This window comes from Amyelois transitella, chromosome 5, assembly GCF_032362555.1.
Source record: "Amyelois transitella isolate CPQ chromosome 5, ilAmyTran1.1, whole genome shotgun sequence".
In the NCBI taxonomy this organism is placed as follows: Eukaryota; Metazoa; Arthropoda; class Insecta; order Lepidoptera; family Pyralidae; genus Amyelois; species Amyelois transitella.
The window spans coordinates 7,980,233-7,999,420 of record NC_083508.1 but is presented as its reverse complement, the minus strand read 5'-3'; the positions used below and the strand labels follow the sequence as shown (position 1 = coordinate 7,999,420).

General features: G+C 33.2%; 1 protein-coding gene across 1 annotated transcript in view; it reads left to right on the top strand.

The window, feature by feature from the left end:
- The first annotated feature begins 4,264 nt into the window (after window positions 1-4,264).
- LOC106131916 (BMP-binding endothelial regulator protein) overlaps window positions 4,265-19,188 on the top strand; it is a 48,952-nt gene continuing 34,028 nt past the window's right edge. Inside the window, exon 1 of the mRNA XM_013331193.2 lies at window positions 4,265-4,935. The gene's annotated coding sequence lies outside the window, so the exon portion shown is untranslated. The remainder of the gene's footprint in view (window positions 4,936-19,188) is intronic.

Genomic DNA, 19,188 nt, shown 5'->3' with positions numbered 1-19,188 from the left:
CGTGACCCATTTAACTGAGTTTACTTGCTGACAAACTTAATCCAGCTAGGGTTATGATTCTTCCTCTAGATTAAGGCGCCTTAGTTAAACTTGAAGATGTTTTGTAGTAAATTTGGCACAAAACTCGTAGTAGTTCTACAAATTCGTAGCAAATTGATCGTAGCACATTCTTGTTGAGTAGAAAATGCGTGATAAAAAACTTCAAATTAAGTTAGAATTTTATCAATATTATCTGAGTAGCAACTGCGTAGCAGACAGTACACATACATAGGTATGCCGTGAAATTTTGAGTCCGTAGCAAATTCGTCGTAGCTTTATTTTCAATTTCCAATATCAAGGTACTATGACTGTAATTCAATGACGTACTAATAAAGATTTTGAATTCAATTGAAAGTCGTAAGAGTGCTTTTTTGACTTCGTAGTAAATGTGCGAAGGATGTGAAATGTAATAAAAGAGAAGTGGTGAAAGTTATACAAGCAATAAAAATGTTTTTGCTGTTTATGATTTTGAAGTATCTTTTTTGGGGCGTGTCATTTTAATAATTTTAGGATCACTACCTTCAAAGATTGTAAGAGCATTATAAAAACTTATTAAAATAGCATCGACAATGTAGTAATCATAAACAGGTGTAATCAACTACAAAGGTTTCCTCAGATTATCTGGCGCTGGTCTGTTATTACGGAAACCATTATCACTTTGCTATAGTTAATCACGTCAATTGATATTGTCAGATAATGATCTAAGTCTTAGGCATCAAGTGTGATTTGTGAAACCGCAACCTTAGTCGACTGAGCGCATACGAGACTCAAATTATTTTGTTCTAGATTATTATTTATAGGCAATTTTCTTGAAGGGCGAAAGCGCACTGGATTTGTTGGTACTGTTGATAATGGTTGGTTGAACAAGAATCAATCGATTTGATTAATTGCTATAAGCGTTATGATAAATTCATGTAAGAGATATATATACATATCAATATAAAATAATAGCTAGTCTAAAATGTCTATTTTTCGGAGGTGTAGGCAGAGACAACATCTTTCTACTTGCTACGATGTTTACATGTATATTTTGCTTCAATTCATTATAAGAGTACTCTTGACTTGCATTTTCGCTAGAACGATATGATCAAGGAAAGGCCGTATACCTGTTATTTTCTTGATTTGTCCCTTTCTGGACACCACCGGACAGGAGATGAAGTAGGGGATGGGACGACAATCTGGATATTCACGTACATATTTGACCTGTTTTTGAAATCGAGACGATTATAGAAAAATGGGGAAAGCCTTTAGTGGAGCACGAAATAAAAGGCAAAAAAGTTTGTTTGTTTGTTACTTCCTAACCAAAACCTTGGAAAAATTAACAAAGAAAAGCACAAAAAGTAAACTAAATCTTCTCTTTTTATTTAAGAATATACATCTTATGTCTTTCGTCAGAACCCGTTTTCTGCAGAAATGGCCGGAGTCTAGAATCGAGAATCTATTCTGCCATTCAATTCGAAAATACAATACCACTAGAACGGAAGGATGAAACATAGTTTATTTTCCGACAATCTAGTACCGATTTGGATTCAATGATTCCACAGCAGACTACAGCCGGTGGGCGGGCGCCACGCAACTATTTGCTCCGGAAGTTGCAAATGAATCATTTAGCAAGAAACTTGTCCGCTTCTGCGGGAAATTCGGTATTATATTATACTATGAGGACACCAAAAATAATAAATTATTGAATTATTTGTGATGTTCTAATAATTAATTACCACCCTGGTTCTAAAGTTCTTGGGTTTAAATTTCGGGGCGTAATAATGTGTTCCATGAAGAGAATAATGAGTTTAGATCTGTGATGTACGTGAAGCGAAAGAATGTAGGGTTCGTCACAAGTGTAAATCTTTTCCCTCCAGGAAAGAGGCGTAATTTTATGTATGTAGGTATTGTATACGTTGCTTTAACATTATTTCGCAAGTAAAGCAATGGGGCTATTCACTAACTGTGGCATATATTTCATCGTTTTATGAATGAGCTGCCCATCGGAACCGAAAGGAAGGAAATAAAGCAGAAGAAGTAAGCCGTTTGTCTTATCAAAGTTCGTATCTTACTGGTTGCTACCCGGTGCTTGGGTTGACACCACATTCGTATTAATGACTTTTTTCTGAGTTGCATGAACTAGTGTAAAGCTAACAGATTTTGTACGGTGAGGGAGATGAGGTGAGTTCTTCTTCTTCCTGACATTGGTCACGGTTACATTCTGCTCTCTTTTTTAAAATTCAATATTGGATTAGGCATTTGTCTTCCATGTCACCAGATGGTAAGTGACGATGAAGAAGAAGATCCAAGAGATACCCATTTATTCTACTTTTGAATGTTCGCGGACAGTACTTGTCGGTGATTATAGATGATTCTGTGTAACACATCTCTTACATTATTTGGTCTCTTTCTGATGCCACAATGGCTCAATGATTATACATGGTACATATCTATGTATAATTGTCAAAGATATCATATCTATCTACGTATATGAAAATCATTCAATTATTCAAAACTAGGTCGAAATTATAGATATGTTATGACATATCAAAACGTATTATTATTTAATTTTCACCTAAATAAGATTCATCGTTATTAATTAGCATTATTATGTTGCATTGTTGTTGTTGAAAGAAAATATTTATTGAACTGTTTTTAAGTACTATAAAATAAAATTTATTTAAATAATTATTTAAACCAGTTTTTTACATAAATCCAATTTTTTGTATAGATATTTTTGTATGTTTTTAAAGCCAATCATAATAATGGAAATTGCCCAACATATATAAATGTTGCTCAATTTTTTGCACAACATTGACAAAATTGAAATTTATTTATCTTCTTAAGATAAGTATACTTTTCATTTATATGGTCATTCGTGAAAAATCAACAAAGATTGAGAGCTATGTGGACATAGACAGAATGCGTAATAAGAGTGTTTGTGAGCGTCTGCGGAGTGACGTCATCAATCGATATCTGAAACATGTGGAAATCATTGATAGGACTTGAATCAGCACTCACACGTACCTGTTATCTTGAACAGGAAAATTACATCGAGTACAAAGGCCTTTGTTGCACATTCTTTAATAAGTAATTAAATTACTGAAATTTTATAACAACATGTTTAGCTAGGTACATGCCTTGTACCATTTTTTATGTTGCTATGTTTGGTCTTTATCTCTTGCATGTCTAAAAACTTAGAGTCATTATTTACATAATCTTACGACATAGAATATTTGTTCAATAAGATGACAATTAAAGAAAATGTAAAAATAAAAGCCAATCAACCAAAATATCTCTTCATTACAAAATATAATCTTGCGAATGAAAAATGAAAATTTTCCTTGGTTTAAATTTATATAGCAAACAAGTACCTGAGAAGTTAGGTCTTTTGGATGCACTCATACTTGTTTTTTATAAACTGACAATGATGTCACATAATTTCTTATCGTATCTAGTAATAAATCGAAACTTTGGCCTATATGTCTTTGTTGTCTGAATCTACTAGCTATTCTTACAAAGCTTACCTAATATTTTAATTCATTTGTTTGTTATAACTTTTGCACAGTTTATACAGTTATAAGAAGAAGTAAGAAAAATAAATAACTTGCAATTGCCTACGCTACCAATATTGTCAGTGGTTTTGTTATTATTATCGTGATTTTCCATTGCTTTTTTTCAACTTTTTTTTGTATATAAAATATTATTTAGTCTCATATTTTTTTTTCAGTTTATCTTGAACACGATGACAAACCGGAACTGATGATGTATTTACCGGAACTTAATATTATCACCGGAATCCTTTTCTTTTGCATGTTATCTATAGTACTATCAACACGAGTATGTAGTAAACAAGATAAAGAGATTACTGCGGTTTTTCTCAAGAAAATACTGTTATTATACGGATGGGTTTCATGTTATACAGTCCTATTCACCTCCCGTTTTGGTGCGAGCGTTGCATGAGTAATTTATTGAGTAATGAGTAATTAAAAAATAATTTCGTAGAAAAAAGTACTTAAATTTTGTCTAGTTTTATAACTTTTAAGTTTGGAAAGTTGTTAAACAATGATTTTTCTTTCTCCGCTGTGATATAAAAAAATATTATATAGAAACTGTAAAAAGATGCGCAAACGTACCTATGTAAAAGAATGTTAAAGCTCATCACATAAACTAAACATGTTCCGGTAAATGCAATATAAAAAAATATATGAAAGTAAAAAAAGAAACATTATAAAACAGCCTTTAATAGAAATTTTAGTGCATCTATATTACCTACGGGTATATGAAAAAATGTAAGATAACTTTGTAAAATAGATCTTCAAAAAATCATATCAAATTTGCAATAATTTAATATACGCCTAATTCCAGAAAATTTATTTATCGTAGAAATAATAACATCTGCAGCTGTACCAGTGAATGAATAAATATGTCACGTACATCTATCAAAGACGTCACGAGTTTCAAATTATTATGTTGATAATAGTAACGCGTGTGGTCCGCTATTGTCTACGGGTGGAGTGGTGTGTGGTGCATCGGTGTTGCAAGTTGCAGCGTCCGCGGCGCGGGAGGCTGTGAGACCTGTTCCGTAGGGCCGGCGCAAGCGCGGGGCAGAGTTGGTGCGGCCGGCTGCGTCGCCACCGGCCCACGACTCCACTCGGATCGCCACTCAGTGCACGCGCTGACTCGCCGCCGCCAGCCTGCGTGACACGCCTCGCGCTGGGACTCCGCGACACTCGCACGCGATAAATACACATCGCTAAAAACTTTATGACCTTTGCCAACTTTCCGCGAGTTCACTCACCGCTGTTCGCTGTACCCGAGGTGCAGTTTGCGATACACGGTTCTCTTGAATAGTGCATCGCGAGTGAAGTTATATTTTAAAGGTTCAAGGGAATTATCGGTCTGAATTTTAAGGTAAGATTTTATTTTTTATAATTCTTTTATAATCATTAGAAATTAATAAATATCTTTAGAAATTAATAAAAATCAAATCGCATTAATACGTATGTTTAATAATTATTCGATTATGAGTATGATATATTAGAAAGTTACTGCATAGCAACGAAACAAGTTGAAACTGTTCGTACACGTACACTTGTAAGTACGCAAGTGGGCACTCGAGTTGATGTAACCTCGTTATGTTGGGACAAGTTAAATAATGTTGGATTTGTCAAACTTTCCATAAGAGATTCGCGCTTCACACTAGTTCCCTCTATAAGACGCAATGTGAATTAAATCAAGTGATTATCAAAAACAAACTACCTACCAAACAAAACATTTTTTTACAGAGTTTAGAATAATATCTTAATCTAATTGTTTTTTTATAATTTCGTGTAAAAGTTCAAAATCAATAAAATATTTACTGGAAAAATAACATTAACATTTTAATTTGCTTCACTGTGCAACATTGACACATAAATAAATATAATGACCGTAATGGTTATTTCAAATAAAATACGCTTTAGATGGTATGGTTACCATGAACTATGTACATATATCGACTATTTTTGTTCTTTATCTTTGAATTGGAATATCCAGCTTGATAATAACGGGATGCTGGGTACCTACCACGAACATATCAATATTGTTATTGCTATTTTAATAGCGTGCGATATCATTACATTTTTTGCTTGTACTTAGCTTAATATATTTGGATGTAAAAAAAATATAAATTTCGTCGCTTAAAATGTGCCATCAGGTTTGCAACGTTGATACTTTTAATGGTGATCTTCTGGGCTATACCTAATACTTCCCGCCCTTTTCACAGAATGTGATGATGATCTGTTGTCAGTATAAAATTAAAGACTCCAAAATTCTTCATCTTATATAATTTTTAGTTATCCATTTTTCTTTTTTGGTGTTATACTGAATATTTTATTTTATTGAAAATAAGTATTTAATTTTTAAGAAACATACCTACCAAGGAAAATTTCTTTCATTAGATTGAAAAAAATTCCCGACTTTCCGCGAAGACGCACGAAAGTTCCTAGAAAAATAAATACGGCGTATAAGTATCTTATTTAAAACACAAGTACAGTCAAAGGAACGCATGTTATTTTTAAAGTAACATGTCACGAAAACCAGTTAAGTGTGTGGTAACTAATATGATACCCGACCGCATCTTGCCTGCTGCAAGAACTCTACTTATTATGCGTATGAATAAATTTAGAAAGCCATCAACATATAAATCATGTAGAGGCAACGGTTTATATTGAAAATGTTGTATAGTAAACATTGAGTAGACCTATAAGAAAATGTTTTCGCTATTTCGTAGAACTCTTACGGTGGCGTGAAAAACGCTTCTGATCATAATTATTGGTTTCGTAATTCTTTCGAAATTTATACCAGAATTGCTACACATATACATAAAGTATCTAATATCAAGTTTCATTCCTATAGGAATATGCAGAGACTACAAACTATTCACTTGCCACATTTCTTACATACTTTTTTGCTTAATATTAGCTTTTCAACAACAATCTTTTTAAATTATGTCGTCGGCATAGGATACTCTTGATCTCACTATTTACCAGATCATTCCCGAATTTGACCAAGATACTTTCCGTCTAGACCTTCCACTTCCAAGTTTCCAATTCAAAAATATACATACTCATATCTAAGAAAAACTTAATCGTCTTTTCTAATAATATTTATCAATTTAAAAAATATTTAAAATCTAATTTTGGAGGTTCTTAGCGGAAGTCTACAACCTTTATCATAATATGGTTTATGTAAATAGTCTATTTACTCGTAGATTTATGAACTTTAAGCTTGTTTAATAACTTTGAAGTATTTATAGCTAGGGATAAGTAACACTAAAACCTAAAACAAAAACATTGAAAAATAATGGCTCCTGTCTAGGTCTAAACAAAGAAAATAGTGTTCGAGACGGAGAGCTCATTAGTGCGCCGGAGTTTAATAGACAGGTACACTGTACACTAGAACAAAGTTCTGAGAGCTTAGAAGGATAACTTGGGTATGATTATTGTCTATTTCACTTCTACAATGCGCTCTAAAATACGACGCTCTTCTTGCTAAGCCTATGTCTTTAAGCCAAATAGTTTTAAAGTGATGTATTTGTGGCGGAAATACACTATTTTTATTTTATTTTATTGCATTAGCAATGTTTATCACCTCTCTTCACTCTTGGATGAAAGTTTACTAGCCTATTTGCTAACCTTGATTAGGTTAGTTCTGTCAAAAAATCATTAATTATTTTTTTTGTAATTGTAGCTAAGGCGGGAATAAAAAGAGGGTGCCTTCCTTTCCCAAAAAACTTCTATATGATTAATAAGTGCTAGTTCTGTAGTTTTTTTAGTTAGTGTAACTACACAATGCGCATATATATATGGGCTTTTTGCGTCGTTGCGGTCGCCTATACATCCAAGATCAAAATACTCTGTTGATAATAAATATATTATCAACAGCGTATTTTGACATTTACCGTGTGGGTCTCGGCACTAATATAATAAAGAAAAGGATCACTCCATCTCTTTTCTAGGGACGTTGTAAAAGGCGGCTAAGGGATAGGCTTATAAACTTGGGATTCATCTTTTAGGCGATGGGCTAGCAACCTGTCACTATTTGAATCTCAATTCTGTCATTGAGCAACAGCTGAACATGGCCTGTCAGTCTTTTAAGACTGCTGGCTCTGTCTACCCCACAAGGGATATAGACGTGATTGTATGAATGAATGAATAATATATTTTTTTATTAAATAATTTCTATTATATAAATAAATTTGTACTTATACTGCAGGTAACTTACCTACGGTACTTTGGGGAGCTTCTTCTTGTAATGACATAGTCTTTCACAGAAGGAACTGTTTTATAATACTCTACAGATATCCACGCCATACTTCTCGTTTTACTCACGGATCAATCGCAACTGAATTTGTTGTTAATTACCTATCAAAATAGTTCTTAAAATAGAGAATCTTTCAATAGACAAACATATTTTTTTTTCACTTTGGAAAAATAGTAGAACTTCATTTGAATGTATAAATTTAATGCATTATTCCAATTACTACAGCTGACTTTAAAAAGTTAATTTTGCAGTCCTATACTTATGAAATTATTGTGTCCCATTTCATTTAATAAACATAATAAAAAAAAATTACACTTTTACAAAGTTACCGAGAATTAAAAGCTAAATCCATTTTGGTAGTTCACGGAACATCCGCATGTGTATGAGATCAAGTACACATTTTATTTAAGTACTGAGGCGAGATTTCCAAACAGACAAAAGAAACAATTTATTACTACTCCTCTCCACATAATGGCGATGTTGCAATTTGCATTCTTCCGCATTTAACATGCCAAGAGATATTAGTGCAGTTGAAAGTTTTTTATGTACTTACTGGCACTAAAAGTTATATTATTGTGCCAGCCTACTTTTTAAGTAGGTTAAAAATGATATGTAATTTAATACGATAATAAAACTTAGGCCTTTCGATTTATCAACAGATAAAAAACATGACTGACTGTAAGAAAACAAATGTAGAAATAATTATACTTTTGCGTACGATCTAGCTCTGAAATCTAAGAGGTTTTCAGTATTTTATCCTCCAACTTCTGTTATTCTTTAAATATTTTATTGGCCATAAGTTTCATTAAGATGCTTTAGTTTCGCTTTAAAAAGAAATCGTTTGTCAACTATTAGGTACCTGAAAAATTAAAGTTTTAGGAAAGATAAAAAGTAACAGATTAATTTCTTTACTTAAAAAACGTTTCAGTTTTCCTTGTCCCGTCTGCCAACTTGAACTCACTTTGATATTTTCATAAACGTATTGTTAGTCCCTTTGTTTTCCTCGTGCGACATCAATAAATAAAATAAAAATTGCACCACATTATTGTAGGATATCGTCATCCAATAATCTAAGTTTGAATTTTTCGCAGCTTGCGAAGCAACAAACTTTCAGTACCTGATTCAGATTTTTGTAATGTCAAGTATTTTTGGATGTCCCTTAAGGACATATTTTTTATAGGACAAATTTGCGTAATCATCCAGTCTGCATGTTTCCGTCCTTCATATGAAATGATGTGCAAATGATAAGCAGTTTATTTATAGAGCATAATATTCAAGTATCGACATGCTTCATTGTTAGTACGAAATTCAATGTTTATATTTGCATTTACAGATAAAACGATGATACCTCAACTCGGCTTCTGTTCCGCTGTTGACTCAACGATTCTTTCATAACCATTCATAATCTTGTTACTCACTGAAAAAGCTTCGTCATTAGTACAAGGCAAATTTTATGATTCGTGATATATATGTTGGATGAAATAAATTGAGCTTGTAATAATGATATTCATTACTTTCACTGGTCACCGTCGGGACTGTTCAGTATAAAGTTAACTGATAGTGATACTGAGCACCATCACACTGTAGGAAAAGATGACGTTAATTTTCATATGATTAATAACATTATTTCATTAGGATAGGTAAGTTTTTAACAATTAGGGATAATAAGTTAGGTTACATGTTAAACCTATGTCTCTTGACCTATGAAAAAAAAGTATTATTATGTATTATTTTTGTACTCACTTTTTCGAGAAGACTTAAGATTTCGTTGAAATTGATTGTTGATCCCAACGTCTATGATAATTTGTATATATTTATATTTTTACTCAATAATTATTTCTAACTACATTTTTTTTTGAGTTAAAATCAATTTGGGGCGTAAATACATTTTTTGTACGTAGGTATGTATGTTTGTGACGCAATGACATCCGAACCTCTGGACGTCAACATCGCTCGTCCACGTACAGTATATCAGTCCGTCGCTTGCTTGTCTGTCTATCCCTGCGGTGACGACAGCGCGTTGTTTCATCGTTTTCACCGAACCGCTATGAGTCAGCTTTCTTTCACACACCACTTAGCTGGTCCATCTACTTTTATTTATAGTTAACAGATGTTTTCATAATATGTGCAAGAAATAAGAGTCTGTATAGTAAGATGAATTGATAATAAAGAATACTTATATCTAGTTAGCATTGACAAAATATTTAACGGATAAAAATCGACATCTATGTTTTATAATAAAGATGTTTTACTCGTAAGTTAAATAAACAACACGTTATGGTCATAGAAATCGGAAAAAGATTATTCTGAAATGTATGTCGATATACCTATGTAGGTAATTATTCTAAACAACCATTAAATATCAACTAACCAATAACCAACAATTGAAAGCCACATAGATATGTCTTTGGAGTAGAACATTTTTAATTAGGTATGTAAATATGCTAAGATCAAGATAAAACTAAGCAGAAACGTTTTCTCTTAGGTTTTAATTTAATAGGGCTGCTGCTTTTGCCTTTTGATTAACGCTAGAATTTAGTGCTTACTTGTATTCTTGTAGGTATGTTTGTTATCTATTCACAAGTAATCACTAAACTGAATTGAATGAAACTGCGTACATTCATATAGTAAAGGCATTGAAATAGCACAAAGGTTTTTTTTTGGAAATTCGTATTGGATTGAGATAAACGGGAATTTTATTTTATTAACGCGGATGGAACTGCAGGGAAAGTTAGTTTTCTACAATTTAAATATTCTTTAAACTTTTAAGATTAACATTCACTTGATATTTGTGCTATACATTCGTTTTTTTCTCTTTCATGCTATAAGTAACATGTGAACAGAAATTATTTGGTACTGAACAGACAAATATTATGTTTTTTACCGGAGTAGGGAAATATTTAAATATTTATTTTTGAACCAGCCTTCAACCCTATTGTCGTTTACCCACAGCATCTTTGCTAATTAGACATGGCTACATTGAGTATTCAGTTTGGACCCGGCTTGCACTGACACCAAGTAATTAATACCCGTGGACGTATTTTACCAGTCTCGTGCAATCCATACTATACGATACCTATAAATATAGAACAAACATCATTTAACATTATAAAGAGATAATTGATTGTTAATAAATTTTATGTTCAGAAATATTAACTGATTGTGATTTTTTTCCGTACCTATGTAAGGTACTTAACCTACCCACATAAGTCCATGCAATAAGTTAACGGTAGGCCTTTATCTATAGATAAACATTCGGCTCTTCATAGAAATTCTGAGAAAAATAAATTTATAATTTTTAATAGTAGTGGTGATTTCTCGATGGTCAGAGATATTTCTCAGGATGCTTGCATTTACAGAAAGCTTATCTACAGGCGCTTAAATTCTTTAATAATGTGTTTCTGCTGGAGTTAATGATTTGTTAATAGACTTTCGATTAGTTAAACGTTTTGTCGATTACCGTCGAAAATGTTGTGTTTAGGACTGTGTCAATGGGTTTTACGATGAGTAAGTTTTAGTTAGTTGAAAAGATATTAAATACACTACAAACACCAAATTAACTAAATAACTGGGATATCCTGCTGGGTTATTCACGCATGTCGTACAGGCAAATGACCTAAGGTTGCAAAGGCTAAGGTATGCTTTATCTTCTTTCTCTCCTTAAATATGAAGTTATCCAAAAAGATAGAAAGAGAAAGCTATATCAGATAGATGATAAGTAATTCTTGTCAACGGTCGTGAATTAGTTGATTGAATGCAAACTGTGAAAGTCTGGATGAAAGACCACAAATCGTTTTGGTATTTTTTGATAAATTCCTCTGCCACAATGCATCTTATATGACATCGAAGAATGTGAGTAAATAAAGGCCCAAAATCGCTTCAGAAGGTTTTATTGTTTTCAGTTCTTAAAAAAAGTTAAGTGTACGAACATTCAATACAAGATAATATTAATCTATCTATATAAAACTCTTCCGTGACTGACTGACAGACAACGCACAGCGTTTTTGACTTTACGCGGACGGAGCAGCGGGCGTCCTCTAGTATTCGCATGTTGTCTATGCTTTGTTGTCTACGTCTGGTTTCATACGATAATAATACGAGTTAATATCTTACAGATATATCGTATTATCTTAACACCTTATTTAAATAAAATACGTGTTATAATAATCACTGTTAAAAAGAGTAACTACCGACATTTTATCGATCGCTGCGTCACAAAGAGTTCTCAGCCATTGTTACGCTGTGGGTAGGTATATCGTATTATCAACAATAATTTAAAGAATTTCAGGTATTATCAACTCCTCAACAAATAATTTCCCGATTATTGTTTCATTTCATATTGTATCTACCTGGCTATCTTAATAGGTTGATTATCGCAGCTTGCATACCAATATTGTCATTCACTTGGTGATGTAACCGTTCTGATAAGTTCGTTCTTGAAGTGGAAGTTAAAATAAATTTTGTCCAAGGTTTTGCTTCAGTAGAAATTCCAAACATCTTTCATCATTTATTATTTTTCCAAATGATTACTTTATATGGAAACTAACATTTATAGCTTGATAGGTTTTATCATATCCACATTGACACCTACCTACATACGTAGTTAAGATTAAAATAGGTGGAAAAAGGGAGATTAAAAATTTTAATAGAAATACCTATTGCATGCTTGCAAAACGTGCTTTGAGAATATAGCTAAGATAGACATACAATGATAAAACAAAATTTATTATCATACATATTTGTGACTCATTCAGAGATTGTTGTAGATGAAACAAAAAAACATTATAACCTACTTAAATATTTTCGTACTAGAAAAGTATTAACAAAAAATGAAAATACCCAATTTGATACGGTTATTGATGAGTTGGAAAATCCCTGTCCTGTACGAATTAAATTTATATAAATTATTTTTTTATCCGGTGTTAAATATTTTATACAGTCTTGTCTAGTGTAATCTTTATGTATCTTTAGAGAATAATTATGTTAGTACATTGGTTTTATTTTAGATATCTTAATAAAGAAGAGACTGCCTGACTAACATATCAAAGCACAGCTCAAAAAAGAGATTTGATTTTTTTTTAATCACTAGTCTTGTAACATTAATCACTCCTCTTTCCCAGAGAGGTAGGCAGAGACAACATCTTCAACAGTTTCTTATGTGCCTAACATTATCTAATTGCACCCGCATTTAGATAATGTTTTCCGGAATTCCCGCAAGAAGGAAAATTATGGGGCATTTTTTTACGGGTATTTGTTTTACGCCGGCGAAAGCTTCCTTTAGTATATAAACTCATCATCATCACACAATGAAATAGTCGATATTGAGCTGTTCTTACTTGCCTCATTAAGTATTTAAATGAATTAGCAACATGGAGGTCGGGACGGTACCTAGTCATTAATTTTATTTAATTACTACTTCAATGAAAAGCTGGCGACCCCTGTTATCGGAGTCAAAGTGTCTGTGGTTCTGTGGTCAGCGGTCGACCAATCCTTGTTTATACCTCGCAACAGATAAATTAATTCAATTAATGAAGATGGGTTTAAAGACGAACTCTTAATGAGAGTATTTTTTATCGTGTTGCTTATTGGATTAAGATATATTTAGTCTCTGTGTGTTATGTATCACCTCTGTGTTCTTTGACATGAAATGAATGTTGACTTTTTTCTCTGCCTACCCCCATGTAGGTATATTTTTTGTCTTGAAGATTATGTAAATCGTAATTTGATTTGTTTTAGGTTCCTAAGGTTACCAGAACAACCTAAAGTTGTCAATATTTATGTGAATTTAATTGTACACGTGCATCATCTTTAGTATAAATTTAATCGTAAATACACTTCAATTTAGCTTATTTTCATAGGTGAATTAAATATATTTTTATGAAGGTAGTGAACTTAAATCATCTTGGTGGATGTACTGAGAGAAAACTTACTTATATGATATAAAACAAAGCTATTTTCGGCCTCTATATTTAAACTTAATGCGTTTAAACAAGCCAATAAGTATTTTTACGTTTTCACTTTTATTTAGAAAATTTGTTCGCCAAGAGTCCAACCTACACATAAAATATCGCGCAAAGTCGGACTGGGTCGCTAGTTAATATATATTTTGTAATAGGTACCTTTATATTTTGTATTGAACAATCTACAAAGATGTATTGAGGTAGGCCCGTCATATTCTATTTTTGTTCTGCATACTTAAAATATGCATTGCGTGGGTCGGTTCTCAGAATAACTACCTATTATTTTCTTTTGTTTGATTAGATAACAAAACAAATTATAACTGGGTGGACTCTGCAAAGTGGAGGTTCATGGTGGCCAAAATATTACCTTATATACTTATCAGTATGATTAATGATTCTAAACGCTTATCCAACTGCAATACATCAATAAATTTATAATTAATTCAAGTACCCAATTCCGTTAGATCTCGGGCAAGCACACAAAGTATTTTGAATTAATCAAGTATTTATAGACACAATTTTTATGGCAAATGCAGCAATTATCTCGTTATCGTTACAAATGTAATTTCGCTATAATTTGATTATCAAGTGCTTATTAATAGCAAATAATTTTATGAAGACGTTGAATTATTCATCGGTTACAAGTTAACCATGCAAACGTAGCACGATATGCATATCTTTGCCGAGGATTCTAGGGAGCGCGCGAGCACTGCCTATCGTCGAGTAATCGGGTGTTGTTGGATTGTGGTTTTTATGTCATTGTATTTAGTGTTTGTGGGATTGTGAATGGCGATTGTAAAACGGTGGTTTGGAATTGTTGGCGAGTGGCGATGTGGCGACAATCAGGCTGCGTGGGCACTATCGCGGCGCGGCGCGGAGCCCGAGGTCGCTCCGCTCACCCCGCTATCGCGCGTTCTGGCTGCGGGCCTCATTAACTCTTTAATAATTCATCTCGTATCTTTCACCCTATTGTTCTTAGGAAATGTTTTTCAAAATTTATTAGCTTTGTCATGCGCACGTGTATTTTTATGGAATGATTTGTTTTAGAGGAAGATTTAATCTGTTTGGTACCTGGCACCCTTCATTTGTTTCAAAGAAAGTGTACATTTTAACTTCGTAGATTCCATTGAGTTTAGAAATAATTCTATGATTTGTTCTGTTAATTAACCAAAAACATAAATTGGAGATATAATGGCGAGTTATCATTAAGTTGATAGTGCACGCTTAATCGGTGCGTAGCAACAACTGTCAGAAAGATAAAGTCGATTAAAAGGTTTCCATTGAAATCTAGCCTATAATAGCTCTTGCTACTAGCAAAGGATTTGTTGTAATCGTTGCTAGAGAGAGAAGGGACACGGCTCCATTGCACAAGGTGAGATAGGCGTGAGCAGGTGAAAGGGCGTGGCTTTACATGATGCACCCCACCCTGCATCGAAGCCGTCCCACTTATGACAGTAGAATATGTTAAATTTAAATCTTGATGTCCTTCATATGATACATAAGTTACAGGAAACATTATATCGACAGAAACCACAATTACATCGTATTGTTTTTTTTAAGTGAGTACAAAGGTACCCATATTTCAAATAAAAAACAGCTAATTCAAATCACCAGTTCAAAGAATTTAGTGTTACTAATATTAATGTAGTTTTTTGATATAGCTTCAGAACACAATTAGTTAAATATAAATAGAACATAAAATAAAATAAAATCAGAACAGAAAAAAGGAAATTGAAATATGGAATTATAATATTGGTAAAATCTACAAAGCATACGTTTAACAATCATACATAATTCTACAGAAAAATATAAGAGAAAACAGCCACGTATCAGCAACATGTTCGTTACAATTCGGCTACAAAAGTAGGTACTTCAGCAACTTACTTCGTCAAAAACAAATTGCAGTTATCAGCAACAAGCTTTTCCAAAACTGTGTATGTATAAGTCAAAGTATAGGTATATACGAGTATTAGAACTTCGAGTGGCTTATTCACATTGTTCTATTTCTCATGTTTGCACCGGCTGTGGTGCTTAATGGATATGCTGTGTTAGAGCCTGTTAATTCAATTAGCCAGCACCAGACCACGGACGTTCCTCAATCAACGGTAATCATTGTTCACGCCAGTCTGATCTATGCTAGCTACGTATAATTTGAATACATGTTATGGGTATGATCAGCAAAAGAAATTGTAGAAAATGTACATGTGTTTGGGTGGGTTCATTTTTTTAAAAATATGGTAAAGCCCATTTTTTTAGGTACTGAAAGAGTTCTAAAAAATATTGATATGCCTATTTGTTGAAAATGACTTTTTAAAATCAAATAAGTAATAGCCATGAAAAGGTTTTCCTTTTATGAATGAAATAATGGATTTTATATGAATTATTTTTCTATTAACCGTGTTACTCGTATAATTTAGAAATGTATTTGGCAATGTTTGACTGGTAGATAATGTTTCTACGAGTAGCATTAAGTTCGTCAATTGTGCTATACATTTGTATTTTGTACAATAAAGTTTAAAAGAATAAAAACAAAATTAAAAAGGCCATAAATGGACTATACGTCGAAATTAGGTATCCATCTGCTTAAGTATCTTATCTTAATATAGGTATATATATTTACAATACATTTCTTTTATTAACTATTTGCTTGGTTGCTACCAACCTGTAATCTCGTAAAACATAGAAATTAATAAGATTCCAATTTATATGTCGTCAAATCATTCAATCAGGTTCAATTGGTACCTAGTGCATCGAAGGCTCTGAAGGATCACCGCTAAGGATAATGGAATATATGTACTTAGTCTGACGATAATAAAAATAACATTCCAAATATCATATTTAAAAACCTAGACTATAACAGAAAACCCAGTCGATTGAATAGAAATGTTTCTGACTACCTAAGTTGTCTCTTACTTCTGAATATATATCTACGAATTGGAAATACCCAAACCTGGTTCGCGAAATTTATCTCTATTTAGCAAACAAAAGGCAATTACAGACACCTCCAATATTTACCGGAGATAAATCGTACAGTCTCATGTTAATCTCCGCATTAATTATTGCTTGACCACGGATCTACCTTCAGTAAACAGAAATACTGATATACATTAGAGATATGTACGGTAGGCAACAATTATGTATGAGCGTAACCTTGTTCACTTGATAATGATGATTTTGATGTATTTTTAGGTGCTATTAATGTTCCTTGTTGTTGTAGGTACGATAAAACTTCTTCATTATTTGACTTACGAGTTTGATTCTAAAGCTACATACTATCATAATATTATTTTAATATTAATTTTGTAAGATATTTTATATTTGATGCTTGTCTTATACTTATGTCTCAAAGTTACTGAACAAATAGATGGAAGATGATTTCTTTCAGTTTGTCTATTATAGCGACATCAACGCGTCACCCAGCGGTTATCCGGTTAACCACTATGAATTTATCAGGCAGGTACATGTTTCACCCCAAAACAATCCTAGTCTGTCCCTGCCGATCATCGAACTTACTGAGAAAAACCTGATCTTGTTTCGCTGGGAGTACAGTTAGGCGGGGCATTAAGTAATCGGAGCCGTAGAGATAATGTTGCGCACGCGTGAAATATATCCGAGTGTTTTTATTGCGACCGCGTTCCGCGGCCGGACTGGTATGCGCATGTCTCCGCGCCGAAGAAATTCTCTCGACGAGTGGTTTGCCTCAGCGCGACCTTGCAGGCAGCCTTCGGTCGGTGAGACGCAGCGCGTGCGCACAGCCCGTGTCCGCGCCTTCGCGCCGTCTCTCGCCGCCGTGAAAGTAGGTGACGTTGCATACCACCCGTCTTCGCACGCGGCCCTACGCCCGATTTTAAGAACGGCTTTCTAAATGTATATCTTCACGGTGTTATGTCTATATATGTTTGGAATTGACAGATTATGTGCTTCGATGTGATGAATTATTATAAAAAACCCGGCCAAGTGCGAGGCAGACTCTTTCACGATGGGTTCAGTAGATACTATTATTGGCATAGATAATCAATAAACTGTTTTAGCAACCTTTCTATTATTTACAGATACCTATCCTACATTACACGTCAAGGCTACGTTTAAAATATTTTTTCATTCTTCAGTTAGGTACGAGTACGTACATGAATTATGTAACAAGCCAGAAACATGTAGGTAATGAGAATGCACTTAAAGCAAAAATGATGTGAAAAAGCACATAATTAATCATTAAATATGATTATAAATGTTGATTCTCATGAATTATCCATGTAATTAGCCATTAAGACCTCGATCAAAAGAAATAAGAAACAACTCCTGCAGAATTATACGATGAATTAATATATCTGATCTTGATTATACGTACTTATCCCTAATTTTGTTCAGTGTCTTAATACGGGACGCGATCATTACGACGATATTTTGCGTCATCTTAAAGTGAATACTTAATTGCACGGAAAATATATTTTAAAAAGGCCGACACATTTTTATCTTTATTAATTTAGGGACTTTCACCATTGGAAAAAATAAACTAATAACAAGATTCTTAAATTATAACATATCTAAACATTATCTAGAGTTTGGTACATGTGCGGATTATTATCGAAGTTCCAACAAGTCACACAAGCACCAGGCATCTGAAGGGGATTTGCTCAGAATACTTTTGATGATACATACCTCAAGCTTAAAAGGTCCAGATAATTAAGGACGTTGAAGTACCGTTTTTAAATTAAGAATTGGAATTTCGAATACATAGTTCACATGAGACTGTAGCGGAAACAATGGCTTATGCAAACTCACAGGAGTTACCAGGAAACGTTCGCGAGCACAGAAATGAGACCGGGCGATTAAAGGGAATGCTTACTATTGCTTACCGTCGCTTTCTGAGACTGCCCACCCCGGCTTATCTTCAAGGAACGACGGTTATGAACACTCTTTGGTTGGTGGCTTAGGAAGTCTGAAGTGTTTTTGATTTGGTGGTGCTGATGGAGGTAGGTATTTTTCGTTATTAATACTTATTCTTTTCTTTGGTTTCCATCCACCCTAATGTTGACTGGATTGGATTGCTTTAATAGTCCAATCATACGTAAAACAAATAAATACAAATTTTATTTCATATCTCGTGTCGACCATCGATCATAAAGAGAAAAACCTTGTTTTCTTAACTTATATACTTAAATATTTATCGTTGAATACATCTGTTACGTTAAATGTACATAAACAGCTTTAATAATATTCATTCTTTTTGTAATAGGTAGATCTATACACGTGTATATGTGACTTTTTCATTTCTCGTAAACAGTGTATAATTTTGTGTGTCTGTTATGTCTGTCTGTGTAAGTATTAAAATATGTGGATGAATTGTTCTTTATGAGATAAAATTATTTATTAAAGTAATCCAAATGTTATTTGTTTGTAA